Below are 12,524 nucleotides of genomic sequence, written 5' to 3'. Positions count from 1 at the left end.
AGTGATTCCTGGCCTCCAAATGTGAATGAGAGCTCTCAAACTTTGATGCAGAGGGTGCTACCACCTCCCACAGTGATTGCTGAGGATCTAAGGGAATTTGAGAAACCAGGTGAAGAAGGAAACAGGATTGGCCCCAGATAGCTGAGGTGCATATGAAAGGAATGAATTCAGTAAACCCAGAGGCTTGCATCTTCCCAAACATAGAATGAATGCTAGATTCCTTAACTTGATGCCTGATCTTTGATGTTCAAACTCTCTGCTCCCTTTGTTGCAAACTGGTATATAGCCTGATGTCCCTTCCTGTCTCCTTGGAGCAGTTTTCTCAGAGTTACTGAGATGCTGTCTCCCAGGCTTAGAGTTCTAAACATTCCCACCAGATAAAATAACTCTCTACTTTCAGCTTGTGACTACACTTTTTAGTCTCTCTCTTTCTCTCTCCCTCTCTCTCTCTCTCTCCCTATATATATATATATATATACATATATATATATATAGTTTATTATATAACATATAGTACATATAATAAAAACAACAAATTAGATGGGCCCTGCCAACTGAAAAACAAAGGCAAAGGAGAAAGTAAGAGAGAAGGACTCAACACAGAGTATAGCATATTCTAACTTCTTTGACAAATAGTCTAAGTGTTTCTGGACCATCTTTAAAGGGTCAAATGCACATCTCCAACTTAGACAGTGTATCCTCTTAAACCAGCCATAATGTATTTGCCATACTGTTTGTTCAGCCTTTTTTAAACTTCACAGGAGTGCTTAAAAGGATGGGAACCTATCCAGAGGTCAATGGGCAGGTAAAAGCTGAAAGATAACTTTGAAGTCCAGCCACAATGACAGGGTAGAGTTGAGTATCTCATGCGAATTCATGGGAAGAGTCTAGTAGAGTGTTCCCAGCACCTAATTTTCAGAGATCTTTTTTTTTTTTTTTAAGTTTTTAAGGTTGTTAAGTCCATCTCTCTAATCAGCATTCTATTTCCTTAAGAAGGATGCACATTGCACAGAACAGGGTGGTAAAGGAGATAATGTCGAGGTCCAATAGCCAGGAGCATGCAGTCTATTTCCTTCTTTCACCCCTGGTTTGCAGTGTGACTTTGGGCAGATACTTTCCTTTGCAAAGCAGAGAAAACTTAGCCTGGGTTGTGAGCAGCATGAAGCAAAAGGGAGATAAGGTTGTAAGGACTTCGGATTTAGCAGGGAGAAAAATACTGCAGGAAAAAAAAAATTTACCATGCAGACACACAAAATGTAATTTATGGCTAAGCCTGAGAAAGCTGGGTGAAGTTCTCCTTGATCTTATACACAAAGGTAAAAACTGGGAAGACGCTTGACCCAATTCAGGATTTCTTTCATTTCTTCCTTTAAGTTTTAGCCAAAATGTGATTGAAATGTATTTTGACTCAGTCTTATATAATAACTCAATCACAAAAACTGGAGAACTGAAATTTCTCTTTCCTTACTTGGAAGTTAAGAAATGTAAAAGTCAGGTTGAACCTTTAGATCTGAGCTTCCCTAAGCAGAACAGAGGGCTTACCTATTCTCTTGCCTCTCTGTGTCCATTTTCTCCATATGCTCCATATCCATTTGCTCAACACCCATAAACTGGCAAACATGCCGTGAGGGAGAAGCACAGCAGAGACTCTTAAAGTGACTCCTCAGAGAGCAGCCTACAGATCAGCAGCATCAGCCAAAGCTGGTACCTGGGCAGTAGGTGGAAATGTAGACTCTCAGGTACCAGCTTAGACCTGCTGAATCAGAATGTGTATTTTCAACAAAATCTCAAGGTGTGTTTCACTCTAAGCCTGTATTATAAGCCAGTGCTTAAGTCACCTGGAAGCTTGGAGTCGAGAAATTTAAATTCAGTTTGCAATGTGGCTACTTCCTTGCTGTATGATTTTGAGAAGAGCTTATAAAGACTCATAAGCCTATGTTTACTCATCTGAAGAAAGGAAACAATAATAACACCTACCTCTTAGATTTGTTTTGAGGATGAAAGAGAGATCTCTGTTGCATGAAACTTAGCATAGAGATAACTCTCAATTAATATTAGTTGCTTTATCAGTGTGTTACTATTATTATTATTAGCCAATTGCTCCTCTTCTGGGAGAAATAAATAACCTAGACTATGGAGATACACATGAACAAGTAAGCACACCAATCTACTCCAGGTACCATAAGACACTTTCTTCCGATCTTTCTCCCAGAGACCCACGGCCTCTCACCTATGAGACATCACCTCACTTATCTGGTCATCAGAATTGGAGCAGATATACAGTCCATGGAATTCTCCAGGACAGAATACTGGAGTGGGTAGCCTTTCCATTCTCCAGGGGATCTTCCCATCCCAGGGATTGAACCCAGGTCTCCCATATTGCAGGTAGGTTCTTTACCAGTTGAGCCACATGGGAAGCCCAAGAACACTGGAGTGGGTAGCCTTTCCCTTGTTCAGGGGATCTTCCCATCCCAGGGATTGAACCCAGGTCTCCCACATTGCAGGTAGGTTCTTTACCAGTTGAGCCACATGGGAAGCCCAAGAATACTGGAGTGGGTTGCCTATCCCTTCTCCAGCAGATCTTCCCAACCCAGGAATCGAACCGGGACCTCCTGCATCGCAGGAGGATTCTTTACCAGCTGAGCTATGAGGGACGTCCCCTAAGATTAAAACCAGTCCCTACTTAACCCCAAAATATACATAGATGCTCTCTTTTTGATGACAAACATAGAGAATACAACTGGAGAACTTTCAGGCTTTGGTGCTGTTTGGTTTGTTTCCTATTCTATATTGGAAAGCTTATGATTCTGGGCCTGAAAATACATCCTCATGGATCTTCAAAGTGGGTACTTAGGATAGAGATCCCTAACCAGAACTGGACCCAGAAGTCTACAGGCCTATCAATCAAGGAAGGAAGTTCCCAGAACCAGAGGATCTGGATATGCTTAATCGAAGTGGCTGAGGGTAGAGCAGGACAAATAGAGGACGACCTTAACATTGTCCCCTTCCCTTCCTTTTAGCCTTCTAAGCTGTCTCTTACCACTCTTCCAGACCCTTAAATTTTGGAGTGCTTCGTGTTCTGTCCCCAAAAAGCTTATCTATGCTAGCTATACTGTCTGTTGGGTGATTGCAAGCAGTCTCCTTTATTTAAATACCATAGATACAGTGCTTTCCAGGTAGTTCAGTGGTAAAGAAACCTTCTGCCAATGTAGGAGATGCAGGTTCGACTCCTGAGTCTGGAAGATCCCCTGGCAGAGAAAATGGCAACCTGCTCCAGTATTCTTGTCTGGGAAATCCCATGGACAGAGGAGCCTGGCAGGCAAAAGTCCACATGGTCTCAAAGAGTCTGAATTGACTGAAGCAACTTAGCAGGTAACTTACCTAACTCTGATTCATCAACAAGTTATATGAGATTTTTTCCTAGTTTTGAGAGTGTTAGTCACTCTGTTGTGTCTGAATCATTGCAACCCAGTGGACTGTAGCCCACCAATCTCCTCTGTCCATGAGATTTCCCAAGCAAGAATACTGGAGTGATTAACAGTTCCCTTTGTCAGGGGACCTTCCTGATCCAGGGATTGAACCCAGGTCTCTTGCGTTGCAGGCAGATTCTTTGCCATCTGAGCCACTAGGGAAGCCCTCTTAATGCGTCCCAAACCCTGTCTTCTCATTATCTGTCCCACAGAAATCTGAATCCAGGTCAGCATTGCTCATCACCCAGCTCCTGACTCATCCCTTTCTCTGGTATCCCCGCCCATGCCTGTGCCCTGGAGGATGCTCTCCAGGCAGAAGCCAGAGGGATCTTTATAAACAGTTGATGTAATCTCCCTGCATAAAGCCATGCCCCAAGTTCTTAACTCTGACCTTCAATGTCTTTCACAATGTAGTCTCTCCCCTTATCATGAAATCATCTCTCTGGTCAGATTCTTCTTCATTTCTAGGCTCCAATCACACTGACTTTCTTAGTGTCCTTGTTGCTGCTGCTGCTGCTAAGTCGCTTCAGTCAAGTCCGACTCTGTGTGACCCCATAGACGGCAGCCTACCAGGCTCTGCCATCCCTGGGATTCTCCAGGCAAGAACACTGGAGTGGGTTGCCATTTCCTTCTCCAATGCAGGAAAGTGAAAAGCGAAAGTGAAGGCATTCAGTCGTGTCCGACTCTTTGAGACCCCATGGACTGCAGCCCACCAATCTCCTCTGTCCATGGGATTTTCCAAGCAAGAGTACTGGAGTAGGGTGCCATTGCCTTCTCCCTTAGTGTTCCTAGAACAGCTCAAAACTATACAAAACTGTACAAAAAAGGTCTTAATGACCCAGATAACCATGATGGTGTGATCACTCACCTAGAGCCAGACATCCTGGAGTGTGAAGTCAACTGAGCCTTAGGAAGCATTACTACAAACAAAGCTAGTGGAAGTGACAGAATTCCAGCTAAGCGATTTCAAATCCTACAAGGTGATGCTGTTAACATGCTGCACTCAGTATGCCAGCAAATTTGAAAAACTCAGCAGTGACCACAGGATTGGAAAAGATCAGCTTTCATTCCAATGCCAAAGAATGTTCAAACTACCATATAATTGCACTCATTTCACGTGCTAGCAAGGTAATGCTCAAAATTCTTCTAGATAAATTTCAACAGTTTAACCAAGAACTTCCAGATGTAAAAACTGGATTTAGAAAAGGCAGAGGAACCAGAGATCAAATTGCCAACATCCACTGGATCATAGAAAAAGCAAGAGAATTCCAGAAAAAAAATCTACTTCTGCTTAAATGACTATGCTAAAGCCTTTGACCATGTGGATCACAACAAACTGTGGAAAATTCTTAAACAGATATGGTGGTCTGGAATACCACATGACCTTCCTTGTATGCTGAGAAACCTGTATGCAGGTCAAGAAGCAACAGTTAGAACCAGATATGGAATAATGGACTGCTTCCAAATTCGAAAAGGAGTACGTCAAGGCTGTATATTGTCACGCTGTTTATTTAACTTATATGCAGAGTACATCATGCAAAATGTCAGGCTGGATGAAGCACAAGTTGGAATCAAGATTGCCAGGAGAAATATCAATAACTTCAGATATGCAGATGACACCATCCTAAAGGCAGAAAGTGAAGAGGAATTAAAGAGCCTCTTGATGAAAGTGAAAGAGGAGAGTGAAAAAGCTGGCTTAAAACTCAACATTCCAAAAATGAAGATCATGGCATCTGATCCCATCACTGCATGACAAATAGATGGGGAAAACATGGAAATAGTGAAAGACTTTATTCTCTTGGGCTCCTATGGACAGAGAAGCCTGGTGAGTTACAGTCCATGGGGTCACAAAGAGTCAGACAGCACGCAATTGACTTAACACCGTATTTGCCTTTCCTTCTGTTTGGAATATTCCCCCCTCAGATCTTCCCATGATGATCTTCTCATCATTGTGTTTCAGCACAAAAGTCATCTCAGAGCTTCCCTCCTCCAGCTGTGGCAGACTCTCAGCTACTCTTTCTTTAAGGTAATTTTATTTGTTTATTTATGCCTATGCTGCATCTTTGTTGCTGTGTGCAGGCTTTTCTCCAGTTGGGAAGAGCAGGGGGCATAGTAGGTGCAGGCTTCTTATTGAGGCGGCTTCTCCTGTTGCAAAGCACAGGCTCTAGCCATGCAGCATGTGGGCTCAGCGGTCTGACCTCTGACCTCTAAAGAACAGGCTCAGTATTTGGGCTGAACAGGGTTCATTTCTCTATGGCATGTGGGATATTCCAGAATTAGGGATTGGACCAGTGTCTCCTGCATTAGTAGGTAGATTCTTTCCCAGGGAGCCACCAGGGAAGTCCTTTCCTCAGCTACTCGTGTGTGTGTGTGTGTGTGTGTGTGTGTGTGTGTTAGTCACTTAGTCATGTCTGACTCTTTGTGACCCCCATAGACTGTAGCCCACCAGGCTCCTCCATCCATGGGATTTTTCAGGCAAGAAAACTTGAGTGGGTTGCCATTTCCTTCTTCAGGGGAATATTCCCAACCAAGGTATTGAACCCAGGTCTCTTGCATTGCAGGCAGATTCTTTACTTTCTGAGCCACCACATCAATTTCCCCTTTTTAATAGCTCTTACCAGGACCTAACATTATCTTCATTACATTTTTGTTTACATGTTCTTTTTCTGCTTTTTTCTCTAGAATATAAGTTCCTTAAAGGCAAGGACTAGGTCTCTTTCGTTTCCACCAATACCTAGAACAATGTCTAGCCCATAGTAGGTACTATATACCTGTTGACCAATTGATTTCTTTCTGAATATGCAGGTTCAGCCTACTACATGTAAACTGCCTTATACCTTCAAGCAGCTACCCTGTATGGTGAGCTTAAGAAATCAGATTTCATGATAATTAGGGAGCTCTGTTGGAGAAGGCAAAGGCAACCCATTCCAGTACTCTTGCCTGAAAAATCCCATGGACCGAGGAGCCTGGTAGGCTGCAGTCCATGTGGTCCCTAAGAGTCGGACACGACTGAGTGACTTCACTTTCACTTTTCACTTTCCTGCATTGGAGAAGGAAATGGCAACCCACTCCAGCATTCTTGCCTGGAGAATCCCAGGGACAGAGGAGCCTAGTGGGCTGCTGTCTATGGGGTCACACAGAGTCGGACACGACTGAAGCGACTTAGCAGCAGCAGCAGCAGCAGCAGGGAGCTCTGTGGCTTTTCAAAAGAGACTTACTATTTCTATAAACCATTTGAAATAAGATAAAGTTTCTTGTTTACATGTCACAGCTATTCTTTTCTTTAAACCATTATATAAAAAATGTGTTGCACAAAAAAGATGTTACATTCAAAAATAAAATTTTACATTGTTATGTATTCACCAAAAGAGAGCAACCACGTGTGTCATCTTGTTGCATGCTTAAGAATTATTTCTGCTTAGTGACACTGAAAAGGCCAGAGAATTGGGATGAAAATTGTTCTTGGAATAAAAGTGGTGAAGAGAAAAATAGTAAACAAAAACGTGTATTTATTAAATCAAAAAATGTCAAATAAGAACAATCTCATTTTTTATTTCTCAGAGATGGAATAGAGAAACTACAGAGAAACAATGCCTCTGAAACAATCTGTATCGTACAGATCTGAGAATAGAGTGTAAGCTGCATGAAGGCAAGGAAACCTTTCTATATTCACCATCAGTTTATCCCATGGCTACAGCTCGGGACCTGGGAAACAGAGTCTGAGCAATTGTTACTGAATGAGCAAAGTGGACTTCTGCTTGTGATCGGCCGTGTCCGACTCTTTACAATCCCATGGACTGTGAACGCCAGGCTCCTTTGTTCATGGAACTTTCCAGGCAAGAATACTGGATTGGGTTGCCATTTCCTTCTCCAGGCGATCTTCCAGACCCAGAGGTCAAATTTGAATCTCTTGTGACTCCCACACTGGCAGGTGGATTCTTTACCACTGTGCCACCTGGAAAGCCGGGATAAAGTGGGACCCCTTAATAAAGTGTACTGTCAGCTCTATGATCAAGGAATCATCTATTTCACAAGCCCCTGCTACATCCCAAGTGCTGTGTCAGTGGCTAGTGATAAAGAAAGCATTAAAGAGCATCTTATGATGATGGACAGAGAATGTGAGAAACTCTGCAGACCCTGTCTCTTATGTGAGTTCTGCCTCTGTGTAACTTTGGACAAGTTCCATGACCCCTTGTAATGTAAGCCTTGACTTCCGCTTTGGCTGTTGAGGCGTATACTTAAGTATCCATTTCAAAGAAGGCTATCTAAAAAACACACAAAAGCAGACTGCAGGTCACAGGACTATATAAAGATCCAGTGCCCCTGCCCTACCGCCAAGTGCCTTTGATTTACATATCTTCTTTGGTTTAAATAACTGACATTTTGGGTCACTTGTTTTTCTCTTCCCTTGCTTTAATTCTTCCTCTCATACATTAAATTCACCAACAGAAGTTTGGGGTTAACATCGATGTACTGCTATATATAAAACAGATAAGCAACCAGGACCTACTCTATGGCACAGAGAATTATACTCAGTACTTTGTAATAACCTATAAAGGAAAAGAATCTGAAAAGAAAACAACTGAAGCACTTTGCTTACACCCGAAACTAACACAATATTGTAAATCAACTGTACTTTCCTAAAGGAAGTCAATCCTGAATATTTATTGGAGGGACTGATGCTGAAACAAGCTCCAATACTTTGGCCAACTGATGCAAAGAACTGACTCATTAGAATAGACCCTGATGCTGGGAAAGACTGAGGGCAAGAGGAGAAGGGGACGACAGAAGATGAGATGATTGGATGGCATCAGTGACTCGATGGACATGAGTTTGAGCAAGCTCCAGGAGCTGGTGATGGACAGGGAAGCCTGGCATGCTGGAGTCCATGGGGTCACAAAGAGTTAGATATGGCTGAGTGACTGAACTGAACTGAACTGAACTGATGCTGGGAAAAAAATGAAGGCATAAGGAGAGGGAGGGCAAAAGAGAATGAGATGGTTGGATGGCATCACCGACTCAATGGAGATGAGCTTGAGCAAACTTAGGGAGCTAGTGGAGGACAGAGGAGCCCGGCTTGCCTACAGTACATGGGGTCCCAAAGTCAAACACGACTTAGTAACTGAACAACAACAGCAACAACTCAGGATGAGCCGTGAGTCTGACACTTCAGTGAGTTCTCTGCTGCTAAGCTGCTGCTAAGTCACGTCAGTTGTGTCCGACTCCGTGCGACCCCATAGACGGCAACCCACCAGGACCCCTGTCCCTGGGATTCTCCAGGCAAGAACACTGGAGTGGGTTGCCATTTCCTTCTCCAATGCGTGAAAGTGAAAAGTGAAAGTGAAGTCGCTCAGTCGTTCTGACTCAGCGACCCCATAGACTTAAGCCTATCAGGCTCCTCCGTCCCTGGGATTTTCCAGGCAAGAGTACTGGAGTGGGGTGCCATTGCCTTCTCTGGTGAGTTCTCTACGTGTGTGATTTAACTCAATCCTCATCATTGATCCAAGTTGTGAGTTATATCCTCATTATTAATTTAGCCTTGGGGAGCTTATGATATTTGCCCAGTGTCTCAAGTTCAAGGAGTCTGGGATTGAATCCAGCTCTTCCTGACTACAAAGCCTAGGCCTTGAGCTCTCCAACTCACAAGGACTGGGGACAGTCCTAGCCTTACGTGGTTACCATGTGCCCAGTAGGATTTTTACTCTGGGACTCGTGGTCCCTCCCTGTTAGAGACAATCATCGCATGTGCTCTGTCCCCCCTCTGACTTTCCCTGGAGTCTAGACAAAGTGAGGGACCAGATAGTCATGGAGAAACTCAGGTGGGGCGTGATCACTTGCCTCTGGTTCAAGGAATCTGAGTGGGATCCGTTCTACAAGAAGTCAGGTGCTGGAGAAATCCAAATTCATTTGCTTAAATAAGAATTTGAGTGCTACACTGGTGACAAGGATGATTATAATAATTGTGGTAATAAAAATAATAGCAAACAAAACAATCAGAAAATTAAACGTATTTTTCTAACGTAGATTATATAACCAATTAAGTGCCTCTTTCCCCTGGAGAAGGGAAGGGCTACCCACTCCAGTATTCTTGCCTGAGAGATATCATGGACAGAGGAGCCTGGCAGGCTGCAGTCCATGGGGTCGCAAAGAGCCAGACACAACTGAACGACTTTCACTTTCATGTTTCAAAAAGCCGTTACTGAGGATTTGTTCTTTGTCAGGGAATCTGAGGCAGTTTATTACCAACCTTTTTCCTAAAATTCCTACTCTCTGAGGCTCTTTTCTCTCTCATCTCTAAAATGGGAATAACAGACCCAACTTGACTGAGTGGTGTGTGTGTGTGTGTGTGTGCTTGTGCGTCTGTGTGTGTGTGTGTATGTGTGTGTGGGTGTGTGTGTATGTGTGGGTGTGTGCTCAGTCATGTCTGACTCTTTGTGACCTTGTGGACTGCTGCCAGCCAAATTCCCTCCGTCCATGGGATTTTCCAGGCAAGAATACTGGAGTGGGTTGCTATTTCCTTCTCCAGAGAATATTCCCAACCCAGGGATCGAACCCATGTCTCTTGAATCTCCTGCATTGGCAGGCAAATTCTATACCACTAGCACCACCTGGGTAGCCCATGATAGAATGAAGTAATTATCATTCAAAGAGAAAAATGCACTGAAGGGATAAACGAAATGTCCAATCCCCTTTAGTCCCAGTGTCAAGACAGAGTTCTTTATAAACACCCGGGTGTTCATGTATTTTTTTATTCATTGAATATTTTCCATACATGGACCCACACACTCATTAAATAGATGCTTGAAAGAAAAACTGAAAGTGAAGTCGTTCAGTCGTGTCCGACTCTTTGCAACCCCATGGACTGTAGCCTACCAGGCTCCTCTGTCCATGGAATTTTCCAGGCAAGAGTGCTGGAGTGGGTTGCCACGGCCTTATGCTTATAATGTGAGGTGTGACATGACCGCTGGAGATGAATCCAGCTATGACTTCTGAGATTCCTTTCTAGGCAGGTGCCTTGAGTGAGAAGAGGAAGACAAAACCCACAGAATGCCAGGGACCAGGCATCAGACTAGCACTTCACAAGCACAATTCCATTTAAATTTCACAGCAGCCCTATGAGGTAGAGGTTCCAATTCACACTCTGCAAGTGAGGAGCTTGACAGTGGGGAGCGCAAGTGATCTGCCCAAGGCCAAAGGTTAGCTTGCTTTCCAGGCATGAAAGCCCATCTTCTTCCTACACAGCCCCCTTTGTATCCATGAACCGTGTGCATGCCTCCTGGCCCCTTTCATCATCCAGAGATACAGCATGCCAAAGTGATTCAATGCCAATAATAACCACTTCCCAAGTACAGAAGTGTTTGCAGTGTTCCCAGCTCTTTCACATTTATTATCTTGTGCCTCCTATGAAACAGGTTCACACCCTCCTCGCTACCTTTTATTTTCACAGGCATGGCAAGTACAGGATGTGATAAACACCCTGAACAAGGAAACGTTTAGCCTAAGCTAACTATTATCGGCAGCATCTATGACAAATGACTTAATACAACCCTGAAAAGCCCAAATGTGATGACTAATTTGTAGTTAAAAGTAGTTGGAAATTTACTCTGTAAAAAAATTACGTGGAAGGAACTCGATTAACTTTGAAAGAGAGAAAAAGCCAAGGAAAATACCCCCATAATGATTTACTCCTCCTGGCAGGGGTAGCAATAAAGATAAGAATTACAACCCCAAGAGCACGTAGCGAGGCAATGAACATGCTTGACTTTGCATGCCGAATGCACAAAATGTATCAGGGCAGGCAGGGCAAACTCACTTCAGTTGTCTAGCTCAAACTCCTCACTTAACGGGAAGAAACTGAGTCATGTGTGGGGGTGGGTGTCTGATTCGGGATTCACTGAGACAAGATCTTCCCCTTGGCAGGGACGGAAATAAAGCTTGGTGTCAGGGAAGGACATGTACTCTGGGGTCCTGGCCTCAGCTCACTGTCTCCATTCTGGGTGTCTTGGGACAAATCACCTAACCCTTCTGAGTGTCAGACTCTTTGGCTGAAGAGTATGATTAATAATGCCAAGTTCCTAAGATTATACAAGGTAAGCAGCTTATTCTATGTAAAATTTCCAGCAAATGCCTGGCATGCAGTAGTTTCAAAACAAAAACATTCATGGCTTTCTTCCTCTGCCTTGTTATTGTTGTCCCCGTGGAAGATCACATTAGATCTTTCCTAATTCTCTCTCCGACTCTACTCCTCACCAAAGAAATTGTAAGATTGTTATTGACCTCACAGGAAAAGCATGAAGCCATCTAGTCACTGTACAATGTGTTTGTAAATACTTAGGCCCCAGGATTCTGTCCTAAATTGTCCAAAATTAAGGGTGCTGAATGTTCACTTTCTCACTGTGATTGTTTTGGCCATCATTGCTCTATTTGTCTTCACTTTCATTGTGGCTGTTGCTGTTGAATTGCTAAGTCATGTCCGACTCCTTTGCGACCCCATGGACCATAGCTTGCCTGGGATTTCCCAGGCAAGCATACTGGAGTGGGTTGCAATTTCCTTCCCCAGGGGCTCTTCCTGACCCAGGGATTAGGTCTCTTGCGTCTCCTGCATTGGCAGGTGAATTCTTTACCACTGAGCCACCGGGGAAGCCTCCACTTTCACCGAACGCAGTTTAATTAGTGTCCTGGCATGAGGCATGGTGGTTATTCAGGGACTGGAGGAAGTGACTGGAAAAACATGACATCCCAGGCAGATGGAAACCTTCCCTAGTCATGAGCACATCTGAGAACATGAAACTGCCACGTCTCTGTGATTCCTGTTAGCTCTACCACTGCTGATTCTGTGTTGTCTGGACTTTTCCCAAACCTATTCTGGAGACTTTCTACTGTCCCTCTCTTAAAAGGACTACTCCCTTTGTTCTTAAGCATAAAATGCAAACTCTGTACCATGGCCTTTGAGTGCTTGGCACCTGTCTCCACTCCTCATAGTCTCCGGCCCCTCCTTTCTGCCCCTTGAACTCATCAGCCCTCTCACACTCAGGATGTTTTTCCACACTTTGA

This window comes from Ovis aries, chromosome 6 (genome assembly GCF_016772045.2).
Source record: "Ovis aries strain OAR_USU_Benz2616 breed Rambouillet chromosome 6, ARS-UI_Ramb_v3.0, whole genome shotgun sequence".
Classification (NCBI taxonomy): domain Eukaryota; kingdom Metazoa; phylum Chordata; class Mammalia; order Artiodactyla; family Bovidae; genus Ovis; species Ovis aries.
This window is presented reverse-complemented; position numbering follows the sequence as displayed.